General features: G+C 41.6%; 1 long non-coding RNA gene across 1 annotated transcript; it reads left to right on the plus strand.

The window, feature by feature from the left end:
• The first annotated feature begins 21408 nt into the window (after positions 1-21408).
• LOC131329422 (uncharacterized) lies at positions 21409-23178 on the plus strand. Its single transcript, XR_009200761.1, has 2 exons — positions 21409-22280; positions 22920-23178. It is a non-coding gene; the product is annotated as an uncharacterized LOC131329422 (long non-coding RNA).
• Positions 23179-24139: the final 961 nt, after the last annotated feature.

The raw sequence follows: 24139 nt of genomic DNA on the forward strand, positions 1-24139 counted from the left end.
CCGTATGGATGTACTCGTAGGTATTGTACTATTTTGGTGTGATATGGTGTCATATGGATACACTCATACGGTATTGGACCGTTTTAATGTGGTTTGGTACTGTATTGATGTACTTGTACGGTATTGTACCATTTTGGTGTGTTTTGGTAACATATGGATGTACTCGTAGGGTATTGTACCATTTTGGTTTGGTATGGTACCGTATGGATGTACTCGTACGGTATTGTACAGCTTTGGTGTGCTCTGATACCTGATGGATGTACTGGTACGTTATTGTACCATTTTGTTGTGGTATGACACCGTATGGATGTACTCGTACGCTATTTTACCGTTTTCATGTCTTATGGTACCGTATGGATGTACTCATAGGGTATCGTACCATTTTGGTGTGGTATGGTACCGTATGGATGTATTCGTAGGGTATTGTACCATTTTGGTGTGGTATGGTGCCGTATGGATGCACTCGTACGGTATTGGACCGTTTTAAAGTGGTTTGGTACGGTATTGATGTACTCATACAGTATTCTACCATTTTGGTGTGATATGGTACCGTATGGATGTACTCGTAGGGTAGTGTACCATTTTGGTGTGGTATGGTACCGTATGGATGTACTCGTACGGTATTGTACCGTTTTGGTTTATTATGGTACCGTATGGATGTACTCGTAGGGTAGTGTACCATTTTGGTGTGGTATGGTACCGTATGGATGTACTCGTACGGTATTGTATAGCTTTGGTGTGCTCGGGTACCTTATGGATGTACAGGTACGGTATTGTACCATTTTGTTGTGGTATGTTACCGTATGGATGTACTCGTACGCTATTTTACCGTTTTCATGTGTTATGGTACCGTATGGATGTACTCATAGGGTATTGTACCATTTTGGTGTGGTATGGTACTGTATGGATGTACTTGTACAGTATTGTACCGTTTTGGTGTGTTATGGTACCGTATGGATGTACTCATAGGGTATTCTACCATTTTGGTGTGTTACTGTATCGTATGGATGTACTCGTAGGGTATTGTACCTTTTTGGTGTGGTATGGTGCCGTATGGATGCACTCGTATGGTATTAGACCGCTTTAATGTGGTTAGGTACGGTATTGATGTACTCGTACGGTATTGTACCGTTTTGGTGTGTTATGCTACCGTATGGATGTACTCGTAGGGCATTGTACCGTTTTTGTGTGGTATGGTACCGTATGTATGTACTCATATGGTATTGTACTCTTTTGGTGTACTATGGTACCATATGGATGTACTTATACGGTATTGTACCATTTTTTTGTGGTATGGTACCGTATGGATGTACTCATACGCTTTTGTACCGTTTTGGTGTGCCATTGTACCGTATGGATGAACTCGTACGGTATTGTACTGTTTTAATGTGGTTTAGTACGGTAAGGATGTACTCGTACGGTATTGTACAATTTTGTTGTGTTATGGTACCGTATGGATGTACTCGTAAGGCATTGTACCGTTTTTGTGTGGTATGGTACCGTATGGATGTAATCATACGGTATTGTACTGTTTTGGTGTACTATGGTACCTTATTGATATACTTATACGGTATTGTACCATTTTTTTGTTGTATGGTACCGTATGGATGTACTCATACGCTTTTGTACCATTTTGGTGTGCCATTGTACCGTATGGATGAACTCGTACGGTATTGTACTGTTTTAATGTGGTTTAGTACGGTAACGATGTACTCGTACGGTATTGTATCGTTTTGGTGTGTTATGGTACCGTATGGATGTACTTGTAGGGTATTGTACCATTTTGGTGTGGTATGGTACCGTATGGATGTACTCGTACGGTATTGTACAGCTTTGGTGTGCTCCGATACCTTATGGATGTACTGGTACGGTATTGTACCATTTTTTTGGTATGGTACCTGTTGTTAGAAAGAGAGAGAAATGGGAAAAGTTTTTAGGGTTGTTAAGATACCCTAACACACAAAGACTTTATTTATATTATGAGATACTCATTACAATGAGATAATTAACCAATGTGGGACTAACATAAGCCTGACAATACTCTAACACTCCCCTTCAAGCTGGAGAGTAAATATCACAAAGTCCCAGCTTGTTACATAACAACTCTAACCGGGGCTTGAACAATGACTTAGTAAACACGTCAGCTAACTGAGCACCTGTAGACACAAAGGGAGTAGCTATCACACCACCAACTAACTTCTCGCGCACCAAATGACAATCAACTTCAATATGCTTAGTCCTCTCATGAAATACCGGATTGGATGCAATGTGAATTGCTGCCTGATTATCATAATACAACGGAATGGGTAATTGCATCTGAAATCCCAGCTCCTCAAGAAAGGATCTCAGCCAAACAATCTCACATGTGGTATGAGCCATAGCACGGTACTCAGCCTCTGCACTAGACCTTGCAACAACAGTTTGCTTCTTACTCTTTCAAGTAACTAGGTTGCCACCAACGAAAGTACAATAACCAGTTGTTGAACGCCTGTCAGAAGGTGACCCTGCCCAATCTGCATCCGTAAATGCCTCAACACGAAAATGACCATTAGAACGGTAAAACAAACCGCGTCCAGGATGAGCCTTAAGGTACTTAACAATGCGAATACAAGCTTCCCAATGTGGAAGACAAGGAGCAGACATAAACTGACTCACGGTACTAACAGCAAATGAGATATCAGGACGTGTATTGGTAAGATAATTCAACCTACCAACCAATCGACGATACTGGTCTGGACGAGGAAATACCTCCCCCTGATCAATGCAGAGTTTCACATTAGGATCCATTGGAGTCTCCACAGATCTAGCTCCCAATAAACCTGTCTCCTCTAGAATATCCAACACATATTTCCTCTGGGATAGACTGATCCCATCCTTGGACCTCGCTACCTCAATGCCTAAGAAATATCTCAGCTTACCCAAGTCTTTAGTGTGGAACTGACTATGTAAGAACTGTTTTAGCTCATCAATCCCTTTTTGATCATCTCCAGTAATAATAATGTCATCTACATAGACAATGAGCAATACTTTCCTTCGAGCCGACATAAGGGAGAATACAGAGTGGTCTGATTGACTTCGACACATGCCAAACTTCATAACTGCATCACTAAACTTGCTGAACCACGCTCTAGGAGATTGCTTAAGTCCATAAAGTGCTTTGCGAAGACGACATACCTTATGATTCTCCCCCTGAGCAACAAACCCAGGTGGTTGCTCCATGTAGACTTCCTCCTGGAGATCGCCATGGAGAAAGGCATTTTTGACGTCGAGTTGGAACAACGGCCAACCAAGATTAGCAGCAAGAGAAATAAGAATGCGCACAGAACCAAGCTTGGCAACGGGAGAGAACGTTTCTGAATAATCAACACCATAAGTCTGGGTGTACCCTTTGGCAACCAAACGGGCTTTGTGGCGCTCAACAGTGCCATCAGGAAGGTACTTGACAGTATAGACCCAACGACAACCGACAGTAGTTTGACCAGTAGGAAGAGTAACCAACTCCCACGTGCCATTATTATGAAGAGCAGACATTTCATCTTCCATAGCTTGCCGCCACTCAGACCGTGATAATGCCTCCTGAATAGTGTTAGGAACAAAAACAGAGGAGACAGTAGTAGTGAAAGCACGAAGAGATGGAGATAGATGATCATAGGAGATAACCTGAGAAAGAGGATGAGAAGTGCGAGAACAATTAGAAAAACCATATTTTACAGGCGGGTGGCGATTCTCACGAGTCGGATAGCGAGGAGCAGGCGGATCTGGCGACGGGGGAGAAGACGGAGGTGCTGGCGAAGACGGTTCGGCAAGCGAGGAGTGTTCTGTATATGGAGGCTGGGTTGGTGCTGGAGGCTGGGGTGGTGTTGGTACAGGGGAACGCCGAACATAAACCTGCAAACGATTTGGTATAGTGCCAATTGGAATAGCCATAGGTAACACAGACTCTAGGGTAAGGAGGTCATTGGTAGTAATAGGAGCTGAGTAATATGGCAAAGACTCATTAAACGTGACATCAGCACAGACAAAGTGACGACATAAAGTAGGAGAGTAACATCGATACCCTTTTTGAGTGTGTGAGTATCCCAGAAAAATACACCGAAAAGACCGAGGGTCAAGTTTACTCCTATCAGGGTCAATAGCATGGACATAACAGGTGCACCCAAAAACTCGAGGAGGTAAGGAATGGAGAGGCCGATCAGGAAATAAGACCGTATGGGGAACCTGACCACCTAGGACCGTAGAGGGCATGCGATTGACTAAGTAACAGGCAGTGAGGGCAGCGTCGCTCCAATATGACTTAGGAACCTGCATTTGAAATAATAAGGCACGCATAACTTCAGACAAGTGCCGAATCTTGCGCTTAGCTACTCCATTTTGTTGTGGAGTCCGAGAGCAAGACGATTGGTGAATAATGCCATGATCATCAAAAAATTGAGAAAGGGTACTATGAAAATATTCACGGGCATTATCTGAACGAAATGTCTTAATGCACGTATCAAACTGATTCTTAATCTGCATGTAAAAGGATTTAAAAACAGATTTCAATTCAAATCTCTCTTTCATTAGATAAAGATAAGTGATACGAGAAAAATCATCCACAAAAATAACATAATACTGAAAACCAGAAATACTAGGCACATGAATAGGCCCCCAAATGTCTGAATGAACTAATTGAAAAGGACGCAACGCACGACGCTCAACCCTAGGATAAAAACTGACTCGACGATGTTTACTAAACTCACAAACTTCACAAACCAACTTATTAATGGAACGACACGAGGGCACAAGTCGCTGCAAACTCTTAAGAGAGGGATGACCAAGACGACAGTGCTGTTGATATGGAGACTTTGATGTCTGAAGGGCAACAGGTTGAGACACTGTCAAGTAATAGAGGCCACCTCGCTCAATGCCCCCACCAATCTTCTTCCCCGTCGTGAGATCCTGAAAAACACAACCATGAGGAAGAAATGTAACGGAACAATTTAAAGATTTTGTAAGACGGCTTACAGACATAAGATTAAATGGGAAACGAGGAACATGTAATACAGATGTCAATGTAAGAGAGGAAGAGACAGGAACTGAACCCAAACCAATAACAGCAGTGGTAGATCCATCAACTAAGGTAACATGAGATGATCTACCAACTGGCTGTCGATCACAAAGGAAAACAGGTGTACCAGTCATATGATCCGTAGCTCCCGAGTCAATAACCCAAGGAGAGGAAGAAGAGGAGGCAACACAAGCAATAGATGGACCGGTCTGAGCAAGCGTAGCAGCGGAAGATCCTGTCGTATTCTGAAATGACAATAAGCGCTGGTACTCATCAGCTGAAATAACCAAACTATCGGTAGAAGATTGAGCAAACTGTCCAGTATCCTCAGAGACAGTGGCCTGATGAGCTTGAGGAAAACCATACAACTCATAACATGTGTCCACCCAATGATTGGTCCCCCCACAGTAAGTACACAACCGAGCACCACGGCCGCGACCACGGCCTCCCCCTATCGTGCGGCCACCTCGACTAAATGTACGATCACCTCGACCACCGATAACAGTATCTGTACGGCCAACAGAACCACGGCCATGTATTCCAAAATCGCGGCCACGACCTTTAAACCTAGAATCACTGCCGCGAGCACGACCACGGCTGACTGAGAACACAGAGCTATCAGAAACAGCGGAAGTTAAAGCAGAACGGTCAGGAGTCGGGGCAGAAATAGATGATGACTGACGGAGACGACTGAAAACCTCACTGAGAGGAGGTAAGTCACGAGTCCCTAAAATCTGATTACCCACAGGACCAAAGTTTGATGATGCACCGGAGAGAAACCGAGTGACCCTCATACGGTCACGCTGGCGCCGCATAACCTGAATATCAGTAGAAAGTGGCTCACAAATATCCAATTCATTACAAATGCACCGAAACTTAGCATAATAATCTTCAAAAGAATCATCACCCTGAGTTATAGCAAAGAAAGACCGATGAAGGTCATATGTGCGACGGAGATTGTCGACACCTGAATACAATTCTTTTGCCTGGGTCCACACCTCTTTAGCAGTATCACAGAACATTAGAGTACTAGCAACTTGTTCAATCATACTATTCCATAACTCGGAACGAATATGGGCATCAATAGCTTTCCATGCCCTATATGTTGGTTCATCAGTAGTAGCAGGAGCATCATCAATCAAATAGGAGTCCTCGGATTGACCCATATAATACACTTCAACGGCTTTAGCCCAAAGAACATAATTGCCCCCATTTAATGGGGTGGAGGTAATAGGGCGCCTGTCGCGAGACCAAGAACCACCAGATAAGCTACCAACAAGAGTAGAACTAGTGCTAGATACAGTACCAGAATCTGAATCCTTCTTCTGCTCAGACATTTTACCAGTCAACGGAGAGGCACCAATCAATAAGAACCAACAAGATCAACTAACAGGAGCAATAACTATCAACAAGCGAACATCAACAGAAGCAAGAACAACTAGAACTGACCACAGCCATAAATACCCAACAGATTGGACGTGCGTTAGACATTACAGTCACGGATACGAACTCCATAGATGACGTAGATCCACCAATAACTAAACAGGATAAATCGAACACCGTCCAACCCAAATAAACTGAACAAAACAACTCCAAAATGTCCGACTTACATCAATATTGAGTAGAAGATAGAGAAACGACGATCACAGGAGGCTGAAATCACATGAATCTGCAACTAGGAGACTCGCTGGAGTCAGGCGAGGGTCGCCGGAGACTGGGTGACTGCCGGCGAGGGTCGCTGGTGGCTGGGCTATGGGTGGCGACGGGTTTGAGGCTGGTACAAAAGAGAGTCGGCAGAGAAAGGAGTAGATATGATAGAGAAAGAAGCAGATCTGGTACAGAAGAGAGTCGCCGGAGTCAGGCGAGGGTCGCCGGAGTCAGGCGATGGCCGGCGAGGGTCGCCGGTGACTGGGCGACGGCCGGCGAGGGTCGCCGGCACCTGGGTTGGAGTTGTCAGGCGTAGATCTGATGGTCTTCAGAAAACTCCACTGTTCACAGCCGAGATTACTGTTCACGACTCCACTGTTCACAGCCGAGATTACTGTTCACGACTGTTATGTGGTGGTGGGTGACGTATGGTAGATTTACGGTGGGTTCCGCTCTGATACCATGTTGTTAGAAAGAGAGAGAAATGAGAAAAGTGTTTAGGGTTGTTAAGTTACCCTAACACACAAAGACTTTATTTATATTATGAGATACTCATTACAATGAGATAATTAACCAATGTGGGACTAACATAAGCCTGACAATACTCTAACAGTACCGTATAGATGTACTCGAACGCTATTTTACCGTTTTCATGTGTTATGGTACCGTATGGATGTACTCATAGGGTATCGTACCATTTTGGTGTGGTATGGTACTGTATGGATGTACTTGTACAGTATTGTACCGTTTTGGTGTGTTATGGTACCGTATGGATGTACTCGTAGGGTATTGTACCATTTTGGTGGTGTATTGTGCCGTATGGATGCACTCGTACGGTATTGGACTGTTTTAATGTGGTTTGGTACGGTATTTGATGTACTCGTACGGTATTGTACCATTTTGGAGTGTTATGGTATCGTATGGATGTACTCGTAGGGCATTGTCCCATTTTTGTGTGGTATGGTATCGTATGGATATACTCATACGATATTGTACTGTTTTGGTGTGCTATGGTACCTTATTGATGTTCTTATACGGTATTGTACCATTTTTTTGTGGTATTTTACCGTATGGATGTACTCATACACTTTTGTACCATATTGTTGTGCTATTGTGCCGTATGGATTAACTCGTATGGTATTGGACCGTTTTAATGTGATTTAGTACGGTATTGTACCGTTTTGGTGTGTTATGGTACCATATGGATGTATTCGTAGGGTTTATTGTACCATTTTGGTGTGGTATGGTACCGTATGGATGTACTCGTACAGTATTGTACCGTTTTGGTGTGTTATGGTACCGTATGGATGTACTCGTAGGGTATTGTATCATTTTTTTGGAGTATGGTACGGGATGGATGTACTCATACAGTATTGTACCGTTTTGGTGTGTTATGGTACCGTATGGATGTACTCGTAGGGTATTGTACCATTTTGGTGTGCTATGGTACCGTATGGATGTACTCGTACGCTATTGTACCATTTTGGTGTGGTATGGTACCGTATGGATGTACTCATACGGTATCGTACCGTTTTGGTTTTGTTAGGTACCTTAAGGAGGTGCTCGTACGGTATTGAACCGTTTTGGTGTGTTATGGTACCGTATGAATGTACTCGTACGGTATTGTACCGTTTTGGTGTGGTATGGTACCGTGTGGATGTACTCGTACGCTATCGTACCGTTTTGGTGTGGTATGGTACCGTATGGATCTACTCGTACGGTACTTGTATGATATTGTACCGTGTTAGTGTTGTTTGGTACATTAAGGAGGTGCTCGTACGGTGTTAACCGTTTTGGAGTGTTATGGTACCGTATGGATATACTTGTACGGTATTGTGCCGTTTTGGTGTGGTATGGTACCGTATGGATGTACTCGTATGCTATTGTACCTTTTTGGTTTCGTATTCTACCGTTTGGATGCATTCATATGGTATTGGACCGTTTTAATGTTTTTTGGTATTGTATGGACGTATTCGTACGGTATTGTACCATTTTGGTGTGTTATGGTACCGTATGGATGTACTCGTAGGGTATATTACCATTTTGTTTTTGTATGGTACCGTATGGATGTACTTGAACGCTGTTGTACCATTTTGGTGTGGTACGGTACCGAATGGATGTACTCATATGCTATTGTACCGTTTTGGTTTTGTATTCTACCGTTTGGATGCACTCGTATAGTATTGTACCATTTTAATGTGGTTTGGTAAGGTATGGATGTACTCGTATGGTATTTTACCGTTTTGGTGTGTTATGTTACCGTATGGATGTACTCGTTGGGTATTTTACCATTTTGGTGTGGTTTGATACCGTATGGATGTACTCGTATGGTATTGTACCATTTTGGAGAGGTTTGGTACCGTATGGATGTACTCGTACTATATTGTACCATTTTGGTGTGGTATGGTACCATATGGATGTGCTCGTGCGGTATTGTACCATTTTTGTGTGGTTTGGTATCGTATGGATGTACTCGTGCGGTATTGTACCATTTTCGTGTAGTCTGGTACGGTATGGAGGTTCTCGTACGGTATTGTACCATATTCGTGTGGTTTGGTACCATATGGATGTAATCGTACGGTATTGTACCATTTTGTTGTGGAATGGTACCATATGAATGTACTCGTACGGTATTTTACCATTTTTGTGTGGTTTCGTACCGTATGGATGTACTCGTACGGTATTGTACCGTTTTGTGTGGTTTGGTACCGTATGGATGTACTCGTACGGTGTTGTACCAGTTTTGGTGTGGTATGATACGGTATGGAGGTTCTCGTATGGTATTGTACCCTTTTGGTGTGGTTTGGTACCGTATGGATGTACTCGTACGGTATTGTTCCATTTTCGTGTAGTTTGGTACGGTATGGCGGTTCTCGTACGGTATTATACTGTTTTGGTGGGGTTATGTACTGTATGGATGTACTCGTACGGTGTTGTACCAGTTTTGGTGTAGTATGATACCATATGGATGTACTCGTTGGTATAGTACCATTTTGGAGTGATTTGGTACCGTTTGGATGTACTCGAACTAAATTGTACCTTTTTGGTGTGGTATGGTACCGTATGGATGTACTCGTACGATATTGTACCGTTTTTGTGTTGTTTGGTACCGTATGGACCTACTCGTACGGTATTATACCATTTTCGTGTAGTTTGGTACGGTATGGTGGTTCTCGTACGGTATTATACCAAATTCGTGTGGTTTGGTACCATATGGATGTACTCGTACGGTATTGTACCGTATGGATGTACTCGTATGGCATTTTACCATTTTTGTGTGGTTTCGTACCGTATGGATGTACTCGTACGGTATCGTACCGTTTTGTGTGGTTTGGTACCATATGGATGTGCTCGTACGGTGTTGTACTAGTTTTGGTGTGGTATGATACGGTATGGAGGTTCTCATACGGTATTGTACCCTTTTGGTGTGGTTTGGTACCGTATGGATGTACTCATACGGTATTGTACCATTTTGGAGTTGTATTGTACCGTATGGATGTACTCGTACGATATCGTACCGTTTTGGTGTGTTATGGTACCGTATGGATGTACTCCTAGGGTATTGTACCATTTTGGTGTGGTATGGTGCCGTATGGACGAACTCCTACAGTATTTCTACCGTTTTGGTGTCGTATGTAACGGTATGGAAATAGTCGTATGGTATTGTACAGTTTTAATGTGGTATGGTACCATTTGGATGTCCTCGTACGGTATTGATGTACTCGTAGGGTATTGTACCATTTTAGTGTGGTATAGTACCGTATGGATGCACTTGTACGGTATTGTACCATTTTGGTGTCCTACGGTACCTTATGGATGCACTTTTACGGTATCGTACCGTTTTGGTGTGGTATGGTTCCGTATGGATGAACTCCTATGGTATTGTACCGTTTTTGTGTGGTATTGTACCGTTCGAATGCACTAGCATGTTATTGGACCGTTTTAATATGGTTTGGTACCGTTTGGATGTACACGTAAAGTATTGTACCATTTTGGTGTGTTATGGTACTGTATGGATGTACTCTTAGGGTATTGTACCATTTTGTTGTGTTATGGTACCGTATGGATGCACTCGTACGCTATTGTATCGTTTTGGTGTGCTATTGCACCGTATGGATGCATTCGTACGGTATTGGACCGTTTTAATGTGGTTTTGTACGGTATGGATGTACTCGTACGGTATCGTGCCATTTTGGTGTGTTATGGTACCGTATAGATGTACTCGTAAGGTATTGTACCATTTTGGTGTGGTATGGTGCCGTATGGACGAACTCCTACAGTATTTGTACCGTTTCGGTGTCGTATGTAACGTTATGGAAGTAGTTGTATGGTATTGTACAATTTTAATGTGGTATGGAACCGTTTGGATATCCTCGTACGGTATGCATGTACTCGTACGGTATTGTATTATTTTGGTGTGGTATGGTATGGTATGAATGTACTCGTACGGTATTGTACCGTTTTGTTGTGGTATGGTACCGTATGCATGTACTCGTACGCTATTGTACCCTTTTGGTGTTCTATGCTACCGTATGGATGTACTCGTATGCTATTGTACCATTTTGGCGTGGTATTGTTCCGTTTGGATGCTCTCATATGGTATTTGACCGTTTTAATGTGGTTTGGTTCTGTTTGGATTTACTCGTACATTATTGTACCGTTTTGTTGTGTTATGGTACCGTATGAAGGTACTCGTACGGTATTGTACCATTTTGTTGTGGTATGGTACCGTATGAATGTACTTTTACGATATTGTACCGTTTTGGTGTCGTATGGTACGGTATGGAAGTAGTCGTATGGTATTGTACCGTTTTGGTGTCGTATGGTACCGTATGGATGTTCTCGTACGGTATTGTACCGTTTTGTTGTTCTATGGTACCGTATGGAGGTATTCGTACAGTATTGTACCATTTTGTTGTGTTATGGTACCGTATGGATGCACTTGTAGGGTATTGTACCATTTTAGTGTGGTATAGTACCGTATGGATGTACTCGTACGGTATTGTACCGTTTTGGTGTCCTATGGTACCTTATGGATGTACTTTTACGGTATCGTACCATTTTGGTGTGGTATGGTTCCGTATGGATGAACTCCTACGGTATTGTATCGTTTTTTTGTGGTATTGTACCATTCGAATGCACTAGCATGTTATTGGACCGTTTTAATATGGTTTGGTACTATATGGATGTACACGTAAAGTATTCTACCATTTTGGTGTGTTATGGTACTGTATGGATGTACTCTTAGGGTATTGTACCATTTTGTTGTGTTATGGTACCATATGGATGCACTCGTACGCTATTGTATCGTTTTGGTGTGCTATTGTACCGTATGGATCCACTCGTACGGTATTGGACCGTTTTAATGTGGTTTTGTACGGTATGGATGTACTCGTACGATATCGTGCCATTTTGGTGTGTTATGGTACCGTATAGATGTACTCGTAGGGTATTCTACCATTTTGGTGTGGTATGGTGCCGTCTGGACGAACTCCTACAGTATTTGTACCGTTTTGGTGTCCTATGTAACGGTATGGAAGTAGTCGTATGGTATTGTACAGTTTTAATGTGGTATGGTACTGTTTGGATGTCCTCGTACGGTATGCATGTACTCGTACGGTATTGTACTGTTTTTTGTGTGGTATGGTATCGTATGGATGTACTCGTACGGTATTGTACCGTTTTGTTGTGGTATGGTACCGTATACATGTACTAGTACGCTATTGTACCATTTTGGTGTGTTATGCTACCGTATGGATGTACTCGTATGCTATTGTACCATTTTGGCGTGGTATTGTTCCGTTTGGATGCTCTCGTATGGTATTGGACCGTTTTAATGTGGTTTGGTTCTGTTTAGATTTACTCGTACATTATTGTACCGTTTTGTTGTGTTATGGTATCGTATGAATGTACTTTTACGGTATTGAACCGTTTTGGGGTCTTATGGTACGGTATGGAAGTAGTCGTATGGTATTGTACCGTTTTGGTGTTGTATGGTACCGTATGGATGTTCTCGTACGGTATTGTACCGTTTTGTTGTGCTATGGTACCGTATGGAGGTACTCGTACGGTATTGTACCATTTTGTTATGTTATGGTACCGTATGGATGCACTCGTAGGGTATTGTACCATTTTAGTGTGGTATAGTACCGTATGGATGTACTCGTACGGTTTTGTACCGTTTTGGTGTCCTATGGTACCTTATGGATGTACTTTTACGGTATCGTACCGTTTTGGTGTGGTATTGTACCGTTCGGATGCACTAGCATGTTATTGGACCGTTTTAATATGGTTTGGTACTGTATGGATGTACACGTAAAGTATTGTACCATTTTGGTGTGTTATGGTATTGTATGGATGTACTCTTAGGGTATTGTACCATTTTGTTGTGTTATGCTACCGTATGGATGCACTCGTACGCTATTGTATCGTTTTGGTGTGCTATTGTACCGTATGGATGCACTCGTACGATATTGGACCGTTTTAATGTGGTTTTTTACGGTATGGATGTAGTCGTACGGTATCGTGCCATTTTGGTGTGTTATGGTACCGTATAGATGTACTCGTAGGGTATTGTACCATTTTGGTGTGGTATGGTGCCGTATGGACAAACTCCTACAGTATTTGTACCGTTTTGGTGTCGTATGTAACGGTATGGAAGTAGTCGTATGATATTGTCCAGTTTTAATGTGGTATGGTACCGTTTGGATGTCCTCGTACGGTATGCATGTACTCGTACGGTATTGTACTGTTTTGGTGTGGTATGGTATCGTATGGATGTACTCGTGCGGTATTGTACCGTTTTGTTGTGGTATGGTACCGTATGCATGTACTCGTATGCTATTGTACCCTTTTGGTGTCCTATGCTACCGTATGGATGTAGTCGTATGCTATTGTACCATTTTGGCATGGTATTGGTCCGTTTGGATGCTCTCGTATGGTATTGGACCGTTTTAATGTGGTTTGGTTCTGTTTGCATTTACTCATACATTATTGTACCATTTTGTTGTGTTATGGTACCATATGGAGGTACTCGTACGGTATTGTACCATTTTGTTGTGGTATGGTACCGTATGAATGTACTTTTACGGTATTGTACCGTTTTGGTGTCGTATGTAACGGTATGGAATTAGTCGTATGGTATTGTACAGTTTTAATGTGGTATGGTACCGTTTGGATTTCCTCGTACAGTATGCATGTACTCGTACGGTATTGTACTGTTTTGGTGTGGTATGGTATCGTATGGATGTACTCGTACGGTATTGTCCCATTTTGTTGTGGTATGGTACCGTATGCATGTACTCGTACGCTATTGTACCCTTTTTGAGTCCTATGCTACAGTATGGATGTACTCGTATGCTATTGTGCCATTTTGGCGTGGTATTGTTCCGTTTGGATGCTCTCGTATGGTATTGGACCGTTTTAATGTGGTTTGGTTCTATTTGGATTTACTCGAACATTACTGTACCGTTTTGTTGTGTTATGGTACCGTATGGAGGTACTCGTACGGTATTGTACCATTTTGTTGTGGTATGGTACCGTATGAATGTACTTTTACGGTATTGTACCGTTTTGGTGTCGTATGGTACGGTATGGAAGTAGTCGTATGGTATTGTACCGTTTTGGTGTTGTATGGTACCGTATGGATGTTCTCGTACGGTATTGTACCGTTTTGTTGTGCTATGGTACCGTATGGAGGTACTCGTACGGTATTGTACCATTTTGTTGTGTTATGGTACCGTATGGATGCACTCGTAGGGTATTGTACCATTTTAGTGTTGTATAGTACCGTATGGATATACTCGTACGGTATTGTACCGTTTTGGTGTCCTATGGTACCTTATGGATGTACTTTTACGGTATCGTACCGTTTTGGTGTGGTATGGTTCCATATGGATGAACTCCTACGGTATTGTATAGTTTTTGTGTGGTATTGTACCATTCGGATGCACTAGCATGTTATTGCACCGTTTTAATATGGTTTGGTGCTTTATGGATGTACACGTAAATTATTGTACCATTTTGGTGTGTTATGTTACTGTATGGATGTACTCTTAGGGTATTGTACCATTTTGTTGTGTTATGGTACCATATGGATGCACTCGTACGCTATTGTATCGTTTTGGTGTGCTATTCTACCGTATGGATGCACTCGTACGGTATTGGACCGTTTTAATGTGGTTTTGTACAGTATGGATGTACTCGTACGGTATCGTGCCATTTTGGTGTGTTATGGTACCGTATAGATGTACTCGTAGGGTATTGTACCATTTTGGTGTGGTATGGTGCCGTATGGACGAACTCCTACAGTATTTGTACCGTTTTTGTGTCGTATGTAACGGTATGGAAGTAGTCGTATGGTAATGTACAGTTTTAATGTGGTATGGTACCGTTTGGATGTCCTCGTACGGTATGCATGTACTCGTACGGTATTGTACTGTTTTGGTGTGGTATGCTATCGTATGGATGTACTCGTACGGTATTGTACCGTTTTGTTTTGGTATGGTACCGTATGCATGTACTCGTACGCTATTGTACCCTTTTTGGTGTCCTATGCTACCGTACCGATGTAGTCGTATGCTATTGTACCATTTTGGCGTGGTATTGGTCTGTTTGGATGCTCTTGTATGGTACTAGACCGTTTTAATGTGGTTTGGTTCTGTTTGAATTTACTCGTACATTATTGTACCATTTTGTTGTGTTATGGTACCGTTTGGAGGTACTCGTACGGTATTGTACCATTTTGTTGTGGTATGGTACCGTATGAATGTACTTTTACGGTATTGTACTGTTTTGGTGTCGTATGGTACGGTATGGAAGTAGTTGTATGGTATTGTACCGTTTTGGTGTTGTATGGTACCGTATGGATGTTCTCGTACGGTATTGTACCATTTTGTTGTGCTATGGTACCGTATCGAGGTACTCGTACGGTATTGGACCGTTTTGTTGTGTTATGGTACCGTATGGATGCACTCGTAGGGCATTGTACCATTTTAGTGTGGTATAGTACTGTATGGATGTACTCGCACGGTATTGTACAATTTTTGTGTGGTATGGTATCGTATGGATGTTCTCGAACGGTATTGTACTATTTTGTTGTGGTATGGCACCATATGGATGTACTCGTACGCTATTGTACCCTTTTGGTGTGGTATGCTACCGTATGGATGTACTCATATGCTATTGTACCATTTTGGCATTGTATTGTTCAGTTTGGATGCTCTCGTATGGTATTGGACCGTTTTAATGTGGTTTGGTTCTGTTTGGATTTACTCGTACATTATTGTACCGTTTTGTTGTGTTATGGTACCGTATGGAGGTACTCGTACGGTATTGTACCATTTTGTTGTGGTATGGTACCATATGAATGTACTTTTACGGTATTATACCGTTTTGGTGTCGTATGGTACGGTATGGAAGTAGTCGTATGGTATTGTACCGTTTTGGTGTTGTATGAGACCGTATGGATGTTCTCGAACGGTATTGTACCGTTTTGTTGTGCTATGGTACCGTATGGAGGTACTCGTATGGTATTGTCCCGTTTTGTTGTGTTATGGTACCGTATGGATGCACTCGTAGGGTATTGTACCATTTTAGTGTGGTATAGTACCGTATGGATGTACTCGTACGGTATTGTACCGTTTTGGTGTCACCGTTTTGGTGTGGTATGATTCCGTATGGATGAACTCCTACGGTATTGTACCATTTTTGTGTGGTATTGTACCGTTCGGATGCACTAGAAAGTTACTGGACCGTTTTAATATGGTTTGGTACTGTATGGATGTACATGTAAAGTATTGTACCATTTTGGTGTGTTATGGTACTGTATGGATGTACTCTTAGGGTATTGTACCATTTTGTTGTGTTATGGTACCGTATGGATGCACTCGTACGCTATTGTATCGTTTTTGTGTGCTATTGTACCGTATGGATGCCCTCGTACGGTATCGGACCGATTTAATGTGGTTTTGTACGGTATGGATGTACTCGTACGGTATCGTACCATTTTGGTGTGTTATGGTACCGTATGGATGTACTCCTAGGGTATTGTACCATTTTTCTGTGGTATGGAGCCATATGGACGAACTCCTACAGTATTTGTACCGTTTTGGTGTCGTATGTAATGGTATGGAAGTAGTTGTATGGTTTTGTACACTTTCAATTTGGTATGGTACCGTTTGGATGTCCTCGTACGGTATGGATGTACTCGTACGGTATTGTACTATTTGGATGTGGTATGGTATCGTATGGATGTACTCGTACGGTATTGTACTATTTTGTTTTGGTATGGTACCGTATGGATGTACTCGTACGCTATTGTACCCTTTTGGTGTGGTATGCTACCGTATGGATGTACTCGTATGCTATTGTACCATTTTGGCATGGTATTGTTCCGTTTGGATGCACTCGTATGGTATTGGACCGTTTTAATGTGGTTTGGTTCTGTTTGGATTTACTCGTACATTATTGTACCTTTTTTTGTGTTATGGTACCATATGGAGGTACTCGAACGGTATTGTACCATTTTGTTGTGGTATGGTACCGTATGAATGTACTTTTACAGTATTGTATCGTTTTGGTGTGTTATTGTACCGTATGGATGCACTCGTACGGTATTGAACCATTTTAATGTGGTTTTGTACGGTATGGATGTACTCATATGGTATCGTACCATTTTTGTGTGTTATGGTACCGTATGGATGTACTCCTAGGGTATTGTACCATTTTGGTGTGGTATGGTGCCGTATGGACGAACTCCTACAGTATTTGTACCGTTTTGGTGTCATATGTAACAGTATGGAAGTAGTCGTATGGTATTGTACAGTTTTAATGTGGTATGGTACCGTTTGGATGTCCTCGTACGGTATGGATCTACTCGTACGGTATTGTACTATTTTGTTATGGTATGGTATCGTATGGATGTACTCGTACAGTATTGTACCATTTTGTTGTGGTATGGTACCGTACGGATGTACTCGTATGCTATTGTACCCTTTTGGTGTGGTATGCTACCTTATGGATGTACTCGTATGCTATTGTACCATTTTGGCGTGGTATTGTTCCGTTTGGATGCTCTCGTATGGTATTGGACCGTTTTCATGTGGTTTGGTTCTGTTTGGATTTACTCGTACATTATTATACCGTTTTGTTGTGTTATGGTACCGTATGGAGGTACTCGTACAGTATTGTACCATTTTGTTGTGGTATCGTACCGTATGAATGTACTTTTATGGTATTGTACCGTTTTTGTGTCGTATGGTACGGTATGGAAGTAGTCGTATGGTATTGTACCGTTTTGGTGTTGTATGGTACCGTATGGATGTTCTCGTACGGTATTGTATCGTTTTGTTGTGCTATGGTACCGTATGGAGGTACTCGTACGGTATTGTACCGATTTATTGTGTTATGGTACCATATGGATGCACTCTTAGGATATTGTACCATTTTAGTGTGGTATAGTACCGTATGGATGTACTCGTACGGTATTGTACCGTTTTGGTATCCTATGGTACCTTATGGATGTACTTGTACGGTATCGTACCGTTTTGGTGTGGTATGGTTCGTATGGATGAACTCCTACGGTATTGTACTATTTTTGTGTGGTATTGTACCGTTCGGATGCACTAGCAAGTTACTGGACCGTTTTAATATGGTTTGGTACTGTATGGATGTACACGTAAAGTATTGTAACATTTTGGTGTGTTATGGTACTGTATGGATGTAATGTTAGGGTATTGTACCATTTTGTTGTGTTATGGTACTGTATGTATGCACTCGTACGCTATTGTATGGTTTTGGTGTGCTATTGTACCGTATTGATCCACTCGTAAGGTATTGGACCGTTTTAATGTGGTTTTGTAGGGTATGAATGTACTCGTACGGTATCGTACCGTTTTGGTGTGTTATGGTACCGTATGGATGCACTCGTACGCTATTGTATCGTTTTGGTGTGCTATTGTACCGTATGGATGCACTCGTATGGTATTGGACCGTTTTAATGTGGTTTTGTACGGTATGGATGTACTCGTACGGTATCGTACCATTTTGGTGTGTTATGATACCGTATGGATGTACTCGTTGGGTATTGTACCATTTTGGTGTGGTATAGTGCCGTATGGACGAACTCCTACAGTATTTGTATCGTTTTGGTGTCGTATGTAATGGTATGAAAGTAGTCGTTTGGTATTGTACAGTTTTAATGTGGTATGGTACCGTTTGGATGTCCTCGTACGGTATGCATGTACTCGTACGGTATTGTACTATGTTTGTGTGGTATGGTATCGTATGGATTTACTCGTACGATATTGTACCATTTTGTTGTAATATGGTACCGTATGGATGTACTCGAACGCTATTGTACCCTTTTGGTGTGGTATGCTACCGTATGGATGTACTCGCATGCTATTGCACCATTTTGGCGTTGTATTGTTCAGTTTGGATGCTCTCGTATGGTATTGGACCGTTTTAATGTGCTTTGGTTCTGTTTGGATTTACTCGTACATTATTGTACCGTTTTGTTGTGTTATGGTACCGTATGGAGGTACTCGTACGGTATTATACCATTTTGTTGTGGTATGGTACCATATGAATGTACTTTTACGGTATTATACCGTTTTGGTGTCGTATGGTACGGTATGGAAGTAGTCGTATGGTATTGTACCGTTTTGGTGTTGTATGGGACCGTATGGATGTTCTCGTACGGTATTGTACCGTTTTGTTATGCTATGGTACCTTATGGAGGTACTTGTACGGTATTGTACCGTTTTGTTGTGTTATGGTACCGTATGGATGCACTCGTAGGGTATTGTACCATTTTAGTGTGGTATAGTACCGTATGGATGTACTCGTACGGTATTGTACCGTTTTGGTGTCCTATGGTACCTTATGGATGTACTTTTACGGTATCGTACCGTTTTGGTGTGGTATGATTCCGTATGGATGAACTCCTACGGTATTGTACCGTTTTTGTGTGGTATTGTACCGTTCGGATGCACTAGCAAGTTACTGGACCGTTTTAATATGGTTTGGTACTGTATGGATGTACACGTAAAGTATTGTGTACCATTTTGGTGTGTTATGGTACTGTATGGATGTACTCTTAGGGTATTGTACCATTTTGTTGTGTTATGGTACCGTATGGATGCACTCGTACGCTATTGTATCGTTTTGGTGTGCTATTGTACCGTATGGATGCACTCGTACGGTATCGGACCGTTTTAATGTGGTTTTGTACGGTATGGATGTACTCGTACGGTATCGTACCGTTTTGGTTTCTTATGGTACCGTATGGATGTACTCCTAGGGTATTGTACCATTTTTCTGTGGTATGGAGCCGTATGGACGAACTCCTATAGTATTTGTACCGTTTTGGTGTCGTATGTAATGGTATGGAAGTAGTCGTATGGTATTGTACACTTTTAATTTGGTATGGTACCGTTTGGATGTCCTCGTACGGTATGGATGTACTCGTACGGTATTTTACTATTTGGATGTGGTATGGTATCGTATGGATGTACTCGTACGGTATTGTACTATTTTGTTGTGGTATGGTACCATATGGATGTACTCGTACGCTATTGTACCCTTTTGGTGTGGTATGCTACCGTATGGATGTACTCGTATGCTATTGTACCATTTTGGCGTGGTATTGTTCCGTTTGGATGTACTCGTATGGTATTGGACCGTTTTAATGTGGTTTGGTTCTGTTTGGATTTACTCGTACATTATTGTACCATTTTGTTGTGTTATGGTACCATATGGAGGTACTCGAACGGTATTGTACCTTTTTGTTGTGGTATGGTACCGTATGAATGTACTTTTACGGTATTGTATCTATTTGGTGTGTTATTGTACCGTATGGATGCACTCGTACGGTATTGGACCATTTTAATGTGGTTTTGGTAAGGTATGGATGTACTCATACGGTATCGTACCGTTTTGGTGTGTTATGGTACTGTATGTATGTACTCCTAGGGTATTGTACCATTTTGGTGTGGTATGGTGCCGTATGGACGAACTCCTACAGTATTTGTACCGTTTTGGTGTCATATGTAACAGTATGGAAGTAGTCGTATGGTATTGTACAGTTTTAATGTGGTATGGTACCGTTTGGATGTCCTCGTACGGTATGGATGTACTCGTACGGTATTGTACTATTTTGTTGTGGTATGGTATCGTATGGATGTACTCGTACGGTATTGTTCCGTTTTGTTGTGGTATGGTACCGTAAGGATGTACTCGTACGCTATTGTACCCTTTTGGTGCGGTATGCTACCTTATGGATGTACTCGTATGCTATTGTACCATTTTGGCGTTGTATTGTTCCGTTTGGATGCTCTCGTATGGTATTGGACCGTTTTCATGTGGTTTGGTTCTGTTTGGATTTACTCGTACATTATTATACCGTTTTGTTGTGTTATGGTACCGTATGGAGGTACTCGTACGGTATTGTACCATTTTGTTGTGGTATGGTACCGTATGAATGTACTTTTACGGTATTGTACCGTTTTGGTGTCGTATGGTACGGTATGGAAGTAGTCATATGGTATTGTACCGTTTTGGTGTTGTATGGTACCGTATGGATGTTCTCGTACGGTATTGTATCGTTTTGTTGTGCTATGGTACCGTATGGAGGTACTCGTACGGTATTGTACCGATTTGTTGTGTTATGGTACCATATGGATGCACTTGTAGGATATTGTACCATTTTTGTTACGGCCTAGAAATTTTATTTATCTTATTAATTATTTTGGCCATTTATTAACTGGGAGTTTTATGGTGTGAGTCCTAATTAACAATTTTCTTTTTTGCGCAATATAGTTACCATGTGCGTTATTATTAGTTCGAGGGTACAAGTATAATTATTTATTTCATTAGTTAGTCTATATTAGTTGGATTTATACGTAATTAACTAATTAGCTACAATTTAGGGATATTGTGAGTTAGTGGGTAGTTTTACAAGTTACGCTTAAAGTAGAAAACCACAACAGACTAGGGTTATATCTCTTGAGAGAATACAGAAGCGAGAACTTCTGATTTTTCGAGAGAGGAAGCCGCAGACTTTTGGTGATCGGCTGATTGGCGATTGGGTAAGCGACTGTTGAAACTTTATTTTTGTTCTCTTTTTCTATTCTCTGTTGTACATGGTGAAGTTGAGTTTTGGAATGTATGGTTCGGTGGGTTAATGAGAGGTACTGGATTCCATTCTTTTGGCATTATTAGTCTCTTTTAATACTATGAATATGGAAATATGGATCAGTAGTGGAGATGCGATGTGTTATGTGGGTGTGGAACCAAATGTCAAGAATGGTGCATGGCGGTGCGTGGCATGGGAAATATTGGCGGTCGTGTGGGTTATGCACGTGGATTGGAGGCAAGAGTTGGGTTTGTAGTCTTGGTGTTACTGTTGGGTAGTAATTAGCATTAGGCAAGTTTTATTTTATTATGTTACTCGTACGTAGGCAGTATCCCGTATTTATGTAGTGTATATTTGCATAGCTAGTCATTTCGTGCTTTGCTCTTTTATTCAGGTTAGCTTTCTTTTTGGGTGTTCGATTGCATTACTTTTGGACACTTTTGGACCCAGGTGAGTAGTTAAGTATGTTACGTATTTTTGAAAGATCCCTATATCCCTTAAAAGTATTTCCTTCTGAAATTTATATGAATGTTGTTTGGAGACTCAAAACTGTTTATAAGTTGTACTATAAATTGGCATGCGACGAATTTTCTAAGATCAATTGTTAATATTCTTTTTGGTGAGAACTTGGTGGATATTAGTGGGAACATTTATTTCGGAAGTCCAGGGAACTTATTCCTTTTTGTGTTGGTGACCCTGGCCATTGGGGAAAAGACCGTGTTAGGCCGGTGACCCTAATGCTCAACGGCTTTCTTTCGTCGGATCGTCTTAGGGAAAAGTACCACGGGCTGCCAACCCTGGTGACTCTAAGTTCGATATTGGATCCAATTTTGATGAGATTTATTTTGGCCATGGTACTATTTGATTGTGGTTCCCCATTGTTGATGGAGTTAATGTTGTGATCACCACTAAGAATATTTATTGGTTAAATACTTCATTGATTAATTTGTTATTTTGCCGGACACCTCGTATGCCAAATTAAGTTTAATGGTGAATTATTTTAATCCCCGCTTTAAATTTTATTTATTATACATACTTGCTATTCACTGAGCTCGTCAGCTGACAGATTTATTCCGACTTCTCTTTCAGGCAAGTTGGGGAGTTAGGCAAGGACTCTGGCGGCACCTCGGGGATTCTTTTGTTTGACCTCCTTAGGGTGTCTCATCTTAGTTTTATTTTAATAAATTGCTTCCGCATTCGAACAATTGTCAAATAATGAATTCTTTTTATTATTGTTGAATTACTGGTTATTGTTTAGTTCATGGGATGGTTGTACCCCATGTTTATGATTGAGACACATTTGGCTTTTGATTTGATTAATAACGAAAAAGGGATCATTTGATTTTCAGTTACTTTGATTTAATTGGCTGCGTGTTCCATGGATTGGCCTCATGGTTCACGGCCGGTCACTTCTAATTTTTGGGGTGTGACAATTTTAGTGTGGTATAGTACCGTATGGATGTACTCGTACGGTATTGTACCGTTTTGGTGTCCTATGGTACCTTATGGATGTACTTGTACGGTATCGTACCGTTTTGGTGTGGTATGGTTCCGTATGGATGAACTCCTACGGTATTGTACCATTTTTGTGTGGTATTGTACCGTTCGGATGCACTAGCAAGTTACTGGACCGTTTTAATATGGTTTGGTACTGTATGGATGTACACGTAAAGTATTGTACCATTTTGGTGTGTTATGGTACTGTATGGATGTACTCTTAGGGTATTGTACCATTTTGTTGTGTTATGGTACTGTATGTATGCACTCGTACGCTATTGTATGGTTTTGGTGTGCTATTGTACCGTATTGATGCACTCGTACGGTATTGGCCCGTTTTAATGTGGTTTTGTATGGTATGAATGTACTCGTACGGTATCGTACTGTTTTGGTGTGTTATGGTACCGTATGGATGCACTCGTACACTATTGTATCGTTTTGGTGTGCTATTGTACCGTATGGATGCACTCGTACGGTATTGGACCGTTTTAATGTGGTTTTGTACGGTATGGATGTACTCGTACGGTATCGTACCATTTTGGTGTGTTATGGTACCGTATGGATGTACTCGTAGGGTATTGTACCATTTTGGTGTGGTATAGTGCCGTATGGACGAACTCCTACAGTATTTGTATCGTTTTGGTGTCGTATGTAATGGTATGGAAGTAGTCGTTTGGTATTGTACAGTTTTAATGTGGTATGGTACCGTTTGGATGTCCTCGTACGCTATGCATGTACTCGTACGGTATTGTACTATTTTTGTGTGGTATGGTATCGTATGGATTTACTCGTACGATATTGTACCATTTTGT

This window comes from Rhododendron vialii, chromosome 6a (genome assembly GCF_030253575.1).
Source record: "Rhododendron vialii isolate Sample 1 chromosome 6a, ASM3025357v1".
NCBI classification, from domain to species: domain Eukaryota; kingdom Viridiplantae; phylum Streptophyta; class Magnoliopsida; order Ericales; family Ericaceae; genus Rhododendron; species Rhododendron vialii.